The sequence below is a fragment of the Euprymna scolopes genome, chromosome 7 (assembly GCF_053919585.1).
Source record: "Euprymna scolopes isolate OS-2025 chromosome 7, ASM5391958v1, whole genome shotgun sequence".
Classification (NCBI taxonomy): Eukaryota; Metazoa; Mollusca; class Cephalopoda; order Sepiida; family Sepiolidae; genus Euprymna; species Euprymna scolopes.
Genome location: NC_136488.1, coordinates 101,260,146 through 101,278,518, shown reverse-complemented (window position 1 = coordinate 101,278,518; position 18,373 = coordinate 101,260,146). Strand labels below are relative to the sequence as shown.

Here is an 18,373-nt window from a genome sequence, read left to right as displayed (position 1 = left end):
TCTTTAGATTGATATTGTTTTTCAAGTTGTATTTCTACCATTGCAGTCATAAGATTGATTCTTTACTGCGAATTTAAGCCATACCTCAAGTTTTACTATAGTTTTATTTATTTAAATTTAGGTATGTATATATGTTTTGGTATTTTTATGTATATATGATTCACCCCTAAACGAATGAACTGATTATAAATCTTGGAAGACAGCTGTGAGCTGTAAAGGAAAATGTGGACTATATTTGGTTCAATTTAGTTTTATGCAAACAGGAAAGTGGAAATCCAAATACGGCCTGTTTCTGTTAAATTTTACTATTGGCATTGGAGATAAATTAATAAATGTTCCCAAAATTTAAGATTCTTTGAAATATTTTAAAGGGTTTTTAAGAGGCATAATATGGGCACAACATCCCATTTGAAATTCAAATCCACATTAAATTTCATGCATTTTACTTAAACAGCAATTTACCAAGATTCTTTAAATTTCGTTTCTTCTTAAGACTCATTAAGCTTAAGCCTTCAATTTAAGACTTTTTTCTACTATCAAAATCATGTAATGGATTTTGATCAAAATTGAATTACGGTTTCTAGACATAAGGTTTAATACCACTGAATCTTGATTTTACTCTTTTTAAGGAGAAATAAAGTGGTGAAAAACTTATGTTCAGAAAATGAATTTTCTCCGTCTTGGGACGGGTATTTTTCTAATTATTTATATACACCTCTTTGTGTGTGTAATATATGCACTAATCAATATGGACATCATATTTTATATCTGCACATGTTCTGATTCCCTCTCTCGTAACAATAGCTGAATGCAAAAAAAAAAAACATCAATTTTTTTTTTTCTAACTGAATGTAACTTTTGTTCTGTTAACTCCTAGTAATACACTGACCATTGTGCAACTCTGAAATAAGCTTTAAAAAAGCCCACAGCACCGTTAGTTTACACATGCATTTTGCCCACAGTATTTTTTTGTCCATGTGAAAGCCGTTCTCTTTCCCAGCCATTTTTCTTTTCTTTTATACACAAATTTCTGACTCGTGCTTAAAAAGTTGTCCATCATCGTTCTTCTTGGTGTGGAAAATACCAACTTGGTTTATGTATACTACAAAGAGCTTCATCACATGCTTGAAAGTAAAATTCCGCAACTTATTATGGTCTTGGACCAATCTTGCTGTCAGGTACAGCATGCCAGTCCCAACCCTTATTTGGTAGGCCCATCTCTTTTTGTGGTCACCCTATTGATCTTTCTCGAATGAAATCTTGATAGAATTTCTTTGCATAACTTGAGTCAGGTAGTTTGGAAATTTCTCTAAACTTAATCTCTTTTTTTCAAATAACATTGGTAATGGATATATTAATATTAAGTCTACATTTCCGTGTCTATCAAAGAAAAGATATGGAGCAAGAAATACATATCCACACTTCGGAAGTTAAGACTTTACAATAATGATCGATAAAAACTGAAACTCCGGTGAAGTGTTAAACCTAAAAATATTATAGATATAATAAAAGGATGGTGGACCTGTAAATTCAACCTTGTCTGTTCGTTTGTCTGCACTTTTCTCAAACCTTGGAATTTAAAAAAATTTTGCACAAACATTAAACATGATATGAGTAAAAAAGTAAAAGAACAGATTTTCAGGGAAAACTCCGGTTGCCCTCATAGAGGTGCTTTTCAGGTTGAAATTGACACCTTTGTGCTTATTAAAAGAAAATTTGATGCTTTGGATTTTTATAAAACTTTCTGAAAAGTTGTAACTGATTTCTATATAATTTTGTTTGTCTATATTTCGTGATAACTCTTGGGTGTGCTCCCAGGGCTCTTTTTAGGGCTAATAAAAACACTCCGTTTTTGGGACTATTTTACCATATATGTCCCAAATTTTCTGTGTATGTTTATTTAGCAGTTTTGCATGGTGCTGAACTCAAATTTAAATAATGTTAAGGTCTTGGGGACAAATGGGGGTTGGGGGCAAATGATGGACTTAGTCATTTCTTTTTTTGCATGGTGCAGAACTCAAGTTTACATATGTTAAGGCCTAAAACTGCACCGTTTGTCTATTTTCACCAGGATTTGACGAGAGGGGCTAAATGGGGTGGGGGTCAAATGCTGAACTTAGTCATTTTCTTATGCCTCGTTCACTGTGCACTCACGGAGGATCATGCATGCTTCACTTGTTTTATTATTTAAAATCTATACATTAGATTCCAGAGATTTATCATGATTTTATTGATATGGACAGATCTTTACTGTTTAGAAAAGACCCTTTGAATTCATTTCAAATCCTCAGTGTCTCATGAAACGAAGATGGTTCGAAAAATTTAATAGACAGTAATGATCACCACTTTCATCGTTTTGTTTCAAGTTGCACTTTTGGAGAAAGTACCGTGTATAAAAGTACTGTGTATACGGTTGTTTGGGCCTTAATTGCAACTTAGTATTATTTAAATAATAATATATCGATCAAGCACTTTATTGATTTCTTTCAACATACCCCGACACACACACACACACACGTATATATAATATAAATATTCAGAGAGAAAGAGAAAGCAGATAAACCAAATCAAACCCAAATAATAAATCAATATAAACACCTCAAACCCGAGATACTTTGTAATTATTATATGATTTAATTTTTACTTATTTATTCTACGTGCATATATATTTATCTCACAACATTCAAACACCGATCAAAACGATCATACCCGTGTATCCTAGTTGTTTTACTTTCAAAATCCTGAAATAACAGCTGTTTGAAGACAATTAATTTGCTGATATTCTCACAAACGACATAGTAAAGTCTGCATGGTCGGAAGTAATCATCTATCAAAATTTCCGGTTCGAATAAGTCTTTTCCTAATCAGTTATTTAAGAGTCCTTCACGGTCATTTTAAACCGGAATGTTTTTCTAAATTTTAGGAGACCCGAGGAACAAAACTTGGGGTCCCTAGAACCGACGTATTCATGTATAGTTCCTTCTTTTTTTTTTTTTTTAATTTTTTTTTTTTGTTTTGTTTTAATACATATTCTGCTGTGGCTTAAAATATAAAAATTGATTAAATGTTACTGTAAGAATCGAAGTGGCACTGTACCTTGTTAGAGGTGAAAATGTAATTAAAAAAAATGAAGGGTTACTAGCTTTGAAGCGTGTGATCTGTTTGACACAACGAGTACTCGATTTTCAGTGGAAATAAAAACTTGTGTTTTTAGATTTTTAGAGGTGGCGTTCATTTGCATATGAGGAGAATTGAGGAAGTCAGGCAGTTGAATTTTTGGCATATGAGAGAGAACGTTAGAGCTGAGATTTGGTGGTGCTAATTGCAGTGTTGTTCGACAGGAGTTTCGTTAATTTCCTTACTGGATTATGTCTGCTCTTGTATTTTTGCGATCGAGCACTTTGATTTTTTTTTTTTTTGCTGATATAAAATACATGACACATGCATATTACACATTTGAGCATCAATGAGGCACCTGAAATAGATGCTTAAGTATAAATAAAAACGTGTGTGATATGTTCCAACCCTTTTTTTTAACCGTCTTATATATATATATATATATATATATATATATATATATATATATATATATATATCATTACATAAAATAGACGGTTTTTGTCTATTAATTCCATTTCTGATCCTTTCCAACTTCCGAATAACTTCTTCTAGCAGGAACTGGTTGATGTTATCGCCATATTTATCATTTATTATTATAGTTAGAGTACTTTCCAATGGTTCTGGATGCATCGTCAGAAACAGATTGATCTAACTGCTTTTGAACAATTTATATACGTGTATTTTTTTTTTCGCATTAGTTAATTATCCCTGACGATGAATCCAGAAGGATTGGAAAGTACTCGGACTTATGATAAATATGGCGATTACATCAGCCAGTTCTTGCAAGAAGGGTAAACTATTATTCAGAAGTTAGAAAGGATCGGAAATAGAATTAATAGACAAAAAAAAAAACGTCTATTTTATTTAACGAAATGTGCCGTAGTGAAAATTATGTGTGTATATAATATATATATATATATATATATATATATATATATATATATATATATATATATATATATATATATGCACACACATTAACTTTGAGAAATTGGGTTAGCAATTAGTATGAAAACAAATCAAAGAATATTTTTTAAAAAGGTCGGAACATATCCACATGTCATCAGTCAATTCTGATTCCATTAATGTTTTGCAAATATATATATATATATATATATATATATATATATATATATATATATATATATATATATATATATATATATAAAATGTAAAAGGCGAGGCATGAAGATCTCCCACATATTGAAAGGAAAGACACGAAAAACAACTTCACTAAAATAAGTGATTGTATTTCTAAAATTACATTAAACTAGTTTTATTTTAATGCGTTTTAAAAATGAAATCAGACAAATGGCGGTTGTTGTTAACAATAGACTGATGACGTCATTCCCGGAAGTTCTCTAGGTCACTCTAGTGGAATTGTGTTAATATCCTCTTTGATTCTTTCTATCAAAGCTCTTTTTCCAGCTCGAAGATGTCAGGCAACTTTTCCATTTAAAACATCCCAAAGAAAAGTCATACTAAAAAAAAAGGGAGAGAAAGGTAGAATTACCTAAAGACCAACAAAAGCCTAAAAGAAACCTTACCAGCAGCATTCATTCCTCTTAGTCTATCGAGAGATCAACTCTCGGTCTCGATCAATTCATGGTTTTGATACTTCGTTATAATACAGCTTACAGAGCAATGATTAAGGGGAAGTAGAGCAATTCCGAGAAAGAAGTGGTTCCCTCCCTTATATTAAACCATATATGGAGTCCTGTTGTCATATCTGTTAAATCTCTTTCCTATTCGAGGGTTCTTAATAAGATGCAGAAATGTATCTGTTTTGATAGATCTCACCCTTTCTTTTCTACAACCTCTCTTGCACAGACATGATGTTGCTAGTCTGTTTTTGTTTCTATACATACTATTATGCCATGTGTCCTTCATGGTTGTCTGAGTTACTCCCTGCTTCCTTTGTTCCAGCTTGTTTGATTTATTGTTCTAGTGGTCTCCATTAATTCGTTTTTTTTTTTTGTTTGATAACAATACGACTATTTTGTTTGGTAATATGACTTCCTTTTCTAATAGCTTATTCGACAGAACTGCAAGGTTGTGGTACTCTCTATGCCCCGAGTGTTTTCCTCCTAGCTGTAGCTTTGGTATTTTCAAAGTTAAGGTGAATAGGCATCTCCTGTCTTTGCAACAATCATATTTCGTTTTTGTTAGCTCCTTATATCAAATGACTTCATAGCTTGTCTGGAGTGATTTTCATTAAAAAAAAAAAAATAATAAAAAAAAAACTATCACAAGTTTATACATTTTATGACCATGTCGGTTACCCATGTCTCCTCTTCACAATATCTAACTCGTCTTTTCTACCATCACTGCAAAGAACTTTACTTTCTTCCTCTGTCTACCTAGCATCAAATTTCCGCGTAGTTTTTTTTTTTTTTTTATTTTTTAGAATATCACAAAACTAGGATAAAGACTACAATACAGTCATCTTCAAATCCATAAAACCAGTACTTATCTAATTTTATTCATTCAATTCCTCATTTTCAATCCATTCATAATAATTGTCATGGGGTAAGTTGATATACCTATTTCTTCAATAACAGACTTACCCAAAGACCATAAATATAGTTGCATTTAACACGTTATGGTGTAGTGAGTCATGGCAGTTATAGCCGCAGAATCATGACGTGTATTCCTGTAACATACTTTTGCTAATACACTTTTTGTTAACTATACCACTGCGTTTGTCTTGATAATTACCGGCCTGCAAGTATACTACAATACTCTTCATCTTTCAAATAATTTTTTTTTTATCTCCTTAACGCTTATCCTCGATATTGGGTATTGTGTTTTACAGACGCCAATAGCAAGCACATGATCCTACTTGCTGAGAACACCACAGTGAAGAGATTGGCCTAATGGATGTTAGTACAGACTATGGAATTCTCTGTTAAAATTTCAAATCCTATCCGATCTATTGTAATCCATTGATGGAGTTGTGCCCGGAAGTTCTCCAAGACTCTTCTCATATTATTATCCTCCTTGCCAGGAGATTAGATATAGAGCCAGTTGCAGTTTTTGAGACACCAATGCACTAGGATAAGCGTACTATAGTCTACAAAATTGCCTGAGCAGCCCCATCAGCCACCTCAACAGAGACACCTCAGATGATAAGCAATAAACTAACCCGTTCCAGAGAAATGGCAAAGATTTTGGCTTAGATCGTTTGACGAGATCGGCAGGATAATTTTATTGTCCTGTCTATTGAAACAACTTGTAATAATTTAAGTAAAAATCCCCAAGGTTGAAATAATAAGAGGATGAAAAGATAAGAGTTACTGAGTGTACAGTAGTCAATAGGAAAATGTAGTAATCGTTAGTAGTAGAAGTTTGGTAAATTGGATTACTTAAAAAGGATGGCTCATCAAGAATTTGTTTACGTTGGACTTGAAGACGACCTTATTGAAGTCATTTGGAAAGCAGGAAAACGGAACAGAGTTCCACAGGCACGCAGTTCTAAGAAAGAAACTTTGTTCATGGAATCTATGTTTAGGTTTAGGCACAGATGAAGTATGGGGGAATTATTGAGAGTGGTTACAAATAGACGAGTGTTTTTCATGAAAGTCGGGCCAGAGAGGACCCTACACTGGAGCTCAGACGAGCACTTGTCATGAAAATAACGATAAAGCAGAGATAGGCCCGCAATATATATATATATATATATATATATATATATATATATATATATGGTAGGTTGGTGTATGTTATGTATGTGTGTATATATATATATATATATATATATATATATATATATATATATATATATATATATATATATATACCGTTTTGGGGGGAAAGAATTCCAACAACGTGCTCGATTACAAAGAAAAAACCTTTTTTCGATATAAGAGCTTAATATTTATTTATTTAATGTACAGAACGTCAGAAAAACATTGGTACTGTCGGTTTCAAGCCTAACATAAGGGCGACCAGTTAATGGTAAATCGTAAATAATATTAGGTTCTCGTCATCAGAAAACAGAAACAACATGGCTGACGAGAACCTAACATTATTTAGGATTTACCATTAACTGGTCGCCCTTATGTTAGGCTTGAAACCGACGGTACCAATGTTTTTCTGACCTTCTGTACATTAAATATATATATATATGTGTGTGTGTGTGTGTGTGTCTTTTTTTTTTCTTCTATTTTTGCGCTTTTCCCCTATTTTCCAAGCGTGTTTTACATTATATTCACACGTGGATATTTACGACCCCACACCTATCATTCATTACTCTCACTCTCCCACCTTCGACCCCATCCCTTACTTTCTATGAACTCGGTAATATTACACTGACCATTGTACAACTCAGAAATGGGCTTCATAAAGCACAAAAAAAGAAAAGAAAAAAAAAATAGAAAGAAAGAAAGAAAAACAGATGCCGGCCTTCGGTAACGAATGCAAATTGTCGTTTGTCTTCAGCAAATTTTTTCCATGTGAAAACCGTTTTCATTCCCAGTCATTTTTTTTTTTTTTTTTTTTTTTTTTTTTTACGCAAGAAATACCTGACCTCTTTGAAAGTTGTTCATTAAAGGCGGTGGTGAGTGATTCAATGGATACAACACTAGACTACGTAATCTACCATGGTGGGTTCAAATATTCACGCATCTATTGCGGTTATTTACGCACTAATAATGTTGGGAAAAATAAGCCCTAAATTTTGTGGGCAATGTTCTTTAGCTGAAACTCGAAATCTGCGAAAGTAAACTGTCGTCTGTAATCACCTTTTTTCGTTCAATTTTTCATTTGCATATGCCAACCGAGTCCGAAATTTGCCGTCCAAATTCTGGAGTTTCCGTTAAATTAAAAGTCTATTTTACATAAGTATCTAATTACCCCTCACTCTCCTTTCCTTCCATTATTTCTCTCCCTTTTCTCTGTTCGTTGTAATGAATGACGTCACATTTCGATAACATCATAATCTTTTGCCCTCTATTTTAATAGAAGGCGTTATCTTTTTGTGACGTCATTCAGCTTGCATAACCCCTTTTTGTATTAAAATTGAAGCGAGCTTCACGAAATAAAGGTGATTTTTTTTAAGTAAAAACGAGCACTATCTAACATATGTACATACTCCAGAGAGATTCGTTCCATGTTGGAAAAAAATCCCACCATTTATGACGGTCTTGAGTCAGTCTTTCAACCGTCAGTAGAGACAAGCCACTCAATCCTTATCTGGTTGACCTATCATTTGATAAATATCTCACCTGTCTGTTTAAATGTATGTATGTATGTCTGCCTAAAACTTTCGACAGAGGCGACGGATTTTCACGAGATCGGAATCGTTTTGAAGCTGGACCCTTTGGACGACAAATATCGAAAAATTGGCTAAAAACATTAATTCCTTCACCTTCAACTGGGCACTTTTCTACAGGGAGGGGTCGCTTTTTTTCGTCGATATTTTCGAAAGTCATCCCGTCTTTTTGATTGTCTAGCCTTAATTTAACCCTTCGTCACTTCCGGTTGGCGATGGACGCAATGGCAAAGACGTCACTTTTTTTTCATGTTTTTTTTCTGCCTTCGCGGTATGGGTTCGAGCCTGTCTACTATAACTTTTTTTTTTTTTTTGCTCAACACAAACTTCCAAACACCCGGGCAGCGCCAGGCACCTTGAATGAAATCTTAAGCCGGGAATCCTATCCAAAACACATTAATACTTTTTTTTTTTAAAAAATATTAAACCTCTTTTTCATATCCACATTTCTTAATCTACAAAGTTACTTCAATGATAATTCTTAAACATTTGATTTTAACTACAACCTTTCCTCTCTCATTGATCCTCGTCTTTATATATTTTACTATTCAACCTCTACTCTCATACAAAAAAAAAATAAATTCAGAGCCATCATAACGTGACAGAAAAACAAGGTAAAAAAATCTTTATTCTTTAAGGTTTTAGGTTTTTTAATAAAAAGAGTATTATAATGGTAGTTTGATTTCGTTTCCTAGAAGTACATCTACTGAAACAACAAAAAAGTGCTCAATGTTAGTATAAAGGAATTTAATATTCATGAATTCCATTACCATTGTTGGTTTTTGTATCATTAGACTGTGCTAAGTTTTAGGAGAGTTGGATAAATAAACAAGATTATTGGTTATCAGGGCCTTCTGTAACAAAAAACAGCAACCTATTTTTTACAATTAAATCCCTACAGGGTCCCTATTTACTTGCCTCACCACAAGAGAAGACTTAAAGCAGATACTGCACTTTATTCTAAGCCAGGGGCAAAGAAACGACCATTTATTTGCCTTCTCGTGAGGACAATTACACACAAGGTTGGTTTTTAACGCGGGGAAAATCCAGCTATTCAAAAATAATCATTATGGTTTATGAAAAAAAATGTCTGTCTAAAAGAACTTTTCCTTCACTGACCGATGATAGAAAAGTATCTGAATAGATACTACACTTTGCTCTTAGCCAAAAAGCTAAGAGCATATAGTTCCCTTCCCCTGCAAGAACTGTGACACCAGAATCGGAAAGTGGGATTGAAAAGTTAGTGCTCAAGAGAAGGAGCCCTCTTACTTTGAAAAAAATGCCTGTGCAGCCTCGTGGCATTCCCAGCGGGGCGTCTTAAACGATTAGCAATAAACTAACCCCTTCTCAAAGAAAAAAGGCAAAGCCTGGGAGGGTGGACCGACTAGAACTGCACGGAACCCACATAACACCGCAATCAACAGGGGCCAGATCATTACAGGAATGCTTTAATCTCTGCTGATTTTGAGGGTCGAGGATAAAATCCCTAAGCCAAGTGCAGTATTCATTATAAAATTTACATGAATGTTGATAACTAATTAGGCATACGGCTAAAATGTTTCAAAGTAGGGGTGAGGCGGGTTTCATGCTGATCTATAATCTTCTCTTAAAGTAGACATGTTCACCATAATACCACATTTACTTTAAGTATTCAAAAAGTCCCCAGCATTTAATGAATTTTATTGGCAAGAAGAATCTATAGAAATGTATAAACGCTTAGAGATCCGAATACTAAAAGAATCCAAAAGCAAGAAAAAAAAGCAACCGAATTTAATAAGATCAATAAAAGGTTAGTAAGACCGTCTCAGCCATTGCTAAGTGTAGATTTCCCACCGTTTTTCTGTTTGTTAGTTTCGAAAGCAGACAGATAGCTCTTTAATGGGAGTGGTGTTTTAAGTGGAGAAAAAGGGCAGATTGAGCAGTGAATCTTTTAATTTAAAACCTTTTAAATGAGTCATTAAGGAGCGTTAAGTTTATTGCCAATACTATACAGCTGTATTTTTAGGGCAGGTGATGAAAAATTTACCCATGACAAATTCAGCAAGTTAAAATATTTCAAGATAACAATATTACTGAAATATAAACTGTAAGGAGTGTATTAAAATATCAACTTGATTGAAATGTTACAAAAATAACAAAACCCAGATCTTTTCAAGCGCAAAGTCTATTTTTTTAGTAACACGTAGCTAGTATGGGACTTTTTCTAGGAAGAAAAAATAACACATAATGAAAGGAAGTCCAGTTGTCTCATAAAGTTTTAACAAACAACTTTAAGCAACTGCAACAATCAGGGTACTTTCCTCCCTCCAAACCAAAATGTCACCCACGGCATCTTCTATAATATAAAGGGCAAAAATCTGTTTAAATGTATGCATGTAATTCCGCAAGAACTTTCTTCTCAATCTAACAGTTCCGGTATTACTTACAGATTTAAGCAGAGTATCAGTTATTGGGTCATCCTTGCTTCACTTTAAGCTCCTTCACTTTTCACGGGAATTCTTTCAGAAAGTATCTATTGTCTCTCGATGCAATGTTTATCATTGCATCATCTGAAAAGCTAAAGTTTATCTTATCATATAAAATATTGGGCTTGAATGCTGCCACTCCTTAATACAAACAGTTAAATTCGTAAGCTCTTGCCCGTTCTCACTCTCTCTCTCTCACACACACACACTCACTCTCTCTCTCTCTCTCCTGTTCTCACACACTCTCTCTCTCTCTCGCCCGTCCTCACACACTCTCTCTCTCTCTTGCTCGTTCTCACACACACACTCTCTCTCGCCCGTTCTCACAATCTCTCTCTCTCTCTCTCGCCCGTTCTCACAATCTCTCTCTCTCTTGCCCGTTCTCACACACACTCTCTCTCTCTTGCCCGTTCTTACACACACTCTCTCTCTCGCCCGTTCTCACACACACTCTCTCTCTCTCTCGCCCGTTCTCACACACACTCATTCTCTCTCTCGCCCGTTCTCACACACACTCTCTCTCTCTCTTGCCCGTTCTCACACACACTCTCTCTCTCTCTCGCCCGTTCTCACACACACTCTCTCTCTCTCTCTCGCCCGTTCTCACACACACTCTCTCTCTCTCGCCCGTTCTCACACACACTCTCTCTCTCTCGCCCGTTCTCACACACACTCTCTCTCTCTCGTCCGTTCTCACACACTCTCTCTCTCTCGCCCGTTCTCACACACACTCTCTCTCTCGTCCGTTCTCACACTCTCTCTCTCTCTCTCGCCCGTTCTCACACACTCTCTCTCTCTCTCTCGCCCGTTCTCACACACTCTCTCTCTCTCTCTCGCCCGTTCTCACACACTCTCTCTCTCTCTCGCCCGTTCTAACACACTCTTTCTCTCGCCCGTTCTCACACACTCTCTCTCTTTTGCCCGTTCTCACACACTCTCTCTCTTTTGCCCGTTCTCACACACTCTCTCTCTCTCTCGCCCGTTCTCACACTCTCTCTCTCTCGTCCGTTCTCACACACTCTCTCGCCTGTTCTTACACTCTTTCTCTCTCGCTCGTTCTTACACTCTCTTTCTCTCTAGCCCGTTCTTACACTCTCTTTCTCTCTTGACCTTTCTTACACTCTCTTTCTCTCTCGACCGTTCTTACACTCTCTTTCTCTCTCGACCGTTCTTACACTCTCTTTCTCTCTCGCCCGTTCTTACACTCTCTTTCTCTCTCGCCCGTTCTTACACTCTCTTTCTCTCTCGCCCGTTCTTACACTCTCTTTCTCTCTCGCCCGTTCTTACACTCTCTTTCTCTCTCGACCGTTCTTACACTCTCTTTCTCTCTCGACCGTTCTTACACTCTCTTTCTCTCTCGCCCGTTCTTACACTCTCTTTCTCTCTCGCCCGTTCTTACACTCTCTTTCTCTCTCGACCGTTCTTACACTCTCTTTCTCTCTCGACCGTTCTTACACTCTCTTTCTCTCTCGCCCGTTCTTACACTCTCTTTCTCTCTCGACCGTTCTTACACTCTCTTTCTCTCTCGACCGTTCTTACCCTCTCTCCTGCCCATTTTCACATTCTTTCTCTTTAATTTGAACAGATCCAATTGAATTTCCCTCCATAAAATTTTGTGTAGCTTGGTTGCCATAAGTTACCAGGGAGATCCGACGTTGCCTGGGATTGAATGATGATTAACGAACATTTCACACACCCATATTATTTCCATTGAAATTGGTGAAATTGTTGCATTTTTTCAATGAAATCGATTGATTACCTGCTCTAGTTGGGGACCCATCATGGTGCACCAGGAGGAAGCTTCACATGCCTCTCACAGTTACTTAGTCCACAATATATTGTAGTTTACGTTGAATTTTAGGCTGTATGTGTTCTCTGCTTATCTCGTAATTGTTGCCAATCGCCCTGAACCTCCAGTTGCTGCTAGTATTTAATAACGTTGACTCACAGGTGTGGTTGGAGATTGTACAAATCTTGCTACAAAATTTCCACGTGCAGTCACCCTTACTTATATAATCTGTCAAGTCTAAAAAAAAAACACCATATATATATATATATATATATATATATATATATATATATAAATATATATATATAATGTATGTATGTGTGTGTGTGTATTTATAATCAGTTTGGCGATAATTTGAGCCCATTTAGTGGGAATACCTAGAGTGATTATGCATTCTATATTTTCAGGAAAATAGACACGCCCATCTTGGTCAAAGTTGTAAAAACATGTCTGTAATACTAATTGTGAGTTATATAACGTTTGTTTCCCTAAAACTTTTTCCTGTAGACTTTAATCGAAATACCCGTCCCAGGACGGGGAAAATTAATTCCTTGAAAAGTTTTGTGCAACTTTGTCTCTTTATAAAGCTAAAGATTAAGACATAACAATACTAAACCTTATGTCTAGACTCCTTATTACAATTTTGATCAAAGTCCATTGTATGATTTGGATTCTAGAAAATGTCTAAAATTTAAGGCCACAATTCAGTGAATCTTGCTTAATATAATCTAAAGACTATGGATTGAATATAATGCAAATCTGAAATATTTGTATTACTTCAAAGAAATAGACATTTTCGGAATATTTATTGATTTCACAAAAATGGAGGTATCTGAATTGTTATGGAGAGCTTCTGTTCCCTTTAACCACCTTTGCATAAAATTAAACTAAATGCGGCCTGCATTACGACCTTTTATGACTAGTGGCTGTTTCAAATTCATAATGATCGGTTAATTAGTTTAGAAATGAAGCCTAAGCATATAAATTTTTTAAGCTAATTTTTTTAAAAGGTGTTCTTTTAAATGTTAATTATTAATAAATATTCAACACTAATATTTAAAAAACATATATATATATATTAAAATGAAAAAATATTGAATAAATTTTTTAAATAATCAATGTTGCTCCACTCCTTCAAATATACATTTTTCTCTCATATGCATCACACTCTTCTACTTTTTAAAAAATCTGTCTGTCTCTGTCTATCTGTCTAATATATTGAAACACTCTAGCCGCACTGAAGAACTGTGATACAGCGAAATAATATTTTTATAGCATATATATATATATATATATGCATATACTAGCAGGCCGCCTGGCATTGACCGGTCGTAAAATATGCGTAAATATACAGATTTCATATTTATTATTATACTAGCAGGGGTATCCTGCATTGCCCGGGTGTTTAGAGGTGTGTGTGTGTGTGATTTTGGGTAAATCAAAACAAAAGAATGATAAAAAATCGTTGTCCGGGTGTTGTTGGGCGAGGGGGGGTTAAAAAAAAGTTTTGGTCGGTAAGTAGGATGGATCGAATCCAAAGCCTTGAGGCAAAGTTGGAAAATAAAGTGTGAAAATTAAGTGCGATGTAAACCAATCGGCCACCAAGCAAAAGTAACGGAAACATGTTTGAATTAATTTAAGTACTAAGAATTGGCAGGTGCCCATACTTAATGACTTAATGAGGTTAACTTTTACTGCGGGGCAGTTTTTTTATTTACTACAGGACAGTTTTTTTGGTTTTTTTTGTTTCCCCAAGATGTTGTGGGGGGAAACCAACTCCCCCATAAAAAGGGATTGTCTAAATTGAATAGCAATTGTCTGATATAAGGAGAAACTCCGCATTGATCAAAGCTGATTGCTTTTGGACGTTTCCGGCGATCGCGCCAGGAAGGATGTGTTAAGCTTAGTTTTGCTTTTATACGAAAAAGCCGAATCAACACGCGGCTATCCAAAATTGTGGAATATTTAGCTTTTAAAAGTCGGGCAAATTAAATAGACAGGCGACCCCCGTTCTTAACTTGTAGATATTACGATTTACATGTGATATAAAAAGTTTTAAGAATGAGCGAGTCGAGCGAGAACCAAGCAAGAAAAGCCTTTTGCGGACATACACAATACACACACACACATTTTCGCTTTTACATTTATAGATTATATTGGACCCAATATATAGTAATGATTTTTAAAAAAATTTTAAAAATGACTCTTATGCTGCTGAGAATCAAAATCAAAATGTTTCGCTTACGATTTACTTTTTCCTTTGATGTTAATGCCTGAGCTATGAAGACCTGTTTGCTGTAAAGCTAAAAATTAAAACATGAACCAATAGCTATTTTATGTTATGCATGCATATTCGTAATTCAACTTTCACCTGGCAAATTCCATTTCTTTAATTTTCACACTTTTGCACAGATTTTCCCTGGTTAAAACCCAAATATAAAGTTTTGCATGACTTCGAATACCCTATATATTAAGTTTCATTTCTGTAGATCAAAAATTGACAGAAGTTTAGTAGGCAAAATTTTTTAAACAAATATACATATGGATACATAAATATATATAGAAAGAGGTGTGTTTACTATAAACTTTTTTACGCAAATATTACGCAAGAATAAACCATGTAGAATATCTGTATGAAAATAATTACACGTAATAGTTGACTAAAGATGAGCATCCCATAAGAAAACCGAAAAAACGAAAAGGAATTAATTAAATGTTTAAAAGAATATGCAAATTAGCTAGATGTTTTGCAGGTGAGTGCAATTCCACAACACAAATATAATACAGTAGTATTTTCTTTTTATAATATAATATTTTTTTTAAATAGAAAAAAAGGGTTGTTGATATGAATATCAATACACACAGAAAAAAACAAATTTATAGAAGTGTGTATGTGTGTGTATATATATATATTAGTGGCCTGGTAAGGCTACAGGGGAGACAACCAAGCAAAGAAATATCCCTGAGCAAAGTTCATCCCAAACTAGTAAAACTTATGCTGGCTTACCAGGACACTATATATATACAGATGTAGGCAAATTTGGGCATATTTTATTGGTTTTAAAATAAAAGTTCTTTTTTACCAATTGTAAAAAAATTTTAACCATAGAATAGTATTCTAATCTTTAAAAAGCCTGCAAATTTTCGTGTAGTTTCGTCCCATGGAACCAAAGATATGAACATTTCAATAATCAATTTGGCCACGAGTATATATATATATATATATATATATATATATAATTAGTGATGGGGCGATTCCAATATTTTTCCCTGATTTCAATACAATAACCGATTTCGATTATTTATAAATCTCTAAATATTTAACTATAAAAGTGTTATTTTGTTATTGTAAAAAACACATCTTAAATGTGTATATATTTTCTCAAACGTAAGAACACACTTCTGAGGGGATGATCTAGAGATTTTACTGGAAATTTAAAATCAATAAATTTTTTTTTTTTAATTTTATTATTTGCATTTCAGCCCGGTGTTGCCCGGATGTTTGGAGGTCTATATTGAGCAAAAAAAAAAAAAAGTGGTAGTAGGAAGGCATGCTCGAACCCGTACTGCGAAGGAGGAAAAGAATAGGAAAAAAACGTGACGTCTTTGCTGTTACGACCACCGCCAAACCAGAAGTGACGTAGGTTTAAATTAAGGATAGACAATCGAAATGAGGACATGACTTTCGACAATATCGGCAAGAAAGCGACCCCTCCCTGTTGAAAAGTACCCAGTTGAAGGTGAAGAAATTAATGTTTTTAGCCAATTTTTCGATATTTGTCGTCAAAGGTTGAGCTTAAAAACGATACTGATCTTGTGAAAATCTGTCGCCTCTGTCAAAAGTTTTAGGCAGACATGACAAACATACATACATACATACATACATTTATATATTGGTAGCTCAAATTTTCGATCCAAACCGATTAAAAAGCTTGCCCTACCTCTGGATACTCTTTATGTAAAATTTCGAATGTTTCGACCAGAAATTTTCTGAGTAATTTGGTAGAGACTGCAGTAGTCAATTTTTTTAAAACTTTGACCCCTATTATGACCCCTTAACATTTATTGTTTTGGGCTCAAATTCAGTTATAAAGTTAGATCCATGTCCAAGGAACCTATATCTAAAATTTCAAGTGTTTAGACCCAAAATTGGTGGAGGAGTTTGGTAGAGTTCTCAAAGGTCAAATCGTTGAATTTTTACCCCTTAACAGCCAAATTTCTGTCCGAAAACCGATGAGAAAGATTTTCCCAAATCTCAGTACCCTGTATATCAAATTTCGAGTCTGTTGACAGAGATATTGTGTAGGGAAATGTACACAGACAGACAGACACTTTCACGGATATACTAGTATTTCAGCCCGGCGTTGGCTGGGTGTTTTAAGGTATATGCTGAGCAAAAAAAAAAAAAAAAAAAAAAAAAAAAAAGGGCAATTTTTTTTTAAATTTGACTCCTATTATGACCCCTTAAAATGTATTGTTTGGGGCTCAAATCAAGTTATTCAGTTAGATCCATGTTCAAGGAACCTATATCTAAAATTTCAAGTGTTTAGACCCCAAATTGTCGGAGGAGTTTGGTAGTGTTCCCAAAGGTCAAATCGTTGAACTTTGACCCCTTAATCGCTAAATTTCTGGCCGAAAACCGATCACATAGATTTTCCCAAATCTCAGTACCCTGTATATCAAATTTCAAGTCTGTAGACTGAAAATTAACAGAGTTATTGCGAAGGAAAATGTACACAGGCAGACAGACAGACAGACTGACAGACACGTTCACTTTTATAGAGATATAGATAGATTACTACAAACCAAAAGCAAATAAAAAAGATAACTGAAGGAATCGCTTCTGGTATCGGAAAATAGACTCTTTTTCCGATTCTGATACCGATTCCAATACCCCAAAAAGCTCCGATTTTCCCGATTCCGATTCCAATTAATCACCCCAACACTAATATATATATATATATATATATATATATATATATATATATATATATATATATATATATATATATATATATATATATATATATATACACACCACTTTTTTTTTGCAATTTAATAAGTTCCAAATCTCAGCGACTATTGATCAGAATCTAACAATTAAAGGTTCGTTGGAAAGGTAATGATCTGAACTGTGTAGTGGGCTATGTAATATTTGCCTTTACGGTCGCACATTAAGGGGATCATCCATAGCCTATTTTTGGCACTTTTTTTTACTGCCATAAAAAGTTTCAATCATAGTCATTTGTTTCCTAGTTTTACATACAAAATATCTTATATTTCCCCAAAAACTCTGGCCTTGATGGAGGGGAGAGACTGAAACTTACTGCTATGTTTTCAAATGATCTGAAATAACAGCAAGGAGAGACTTGATTCCAAATATTTCTAATGTTATATCTCCGCTCTTTGGTTTTCATACATAAAGTAAATTTCACAATGTGTAAGGATTATTTGATACTGGAGATATCCATAATCGTACCCTATTTCCAAAAGAGTGGAGATATAACAAGAAATATTTGGAATCAAGTCTCCCTTTGCTGTTATCTCGGATCATTTGAAACCATAGCAGCAAGTTTTAGTCTTCCCTATATCAAGGCTAGAGGTATTGGAGAAATATATATATATATATATATATATATATATATATATATATATATAAAAATAAAATTTAAAAAAAAATCTCTCTGGATTAAAGGCGTCTTCATATTTCTGACGAAGGAAATATTA

The 18,373-nt window shown here is 34.5% G+C and overlaps 1 protein-coding gene across 6 annotated transcripts in view; it reads left to right on the top strand.

Annotated features, from left to right (window-relative positions):
* Nucleotides 1–18,373, top strand: part of LOC145279864 (uncharacterized) — a 333,260-nt gene that overhangs the window by 272,976 nt on the left and 41,911 nt on the right. The window lies entirely within an intron of this gene.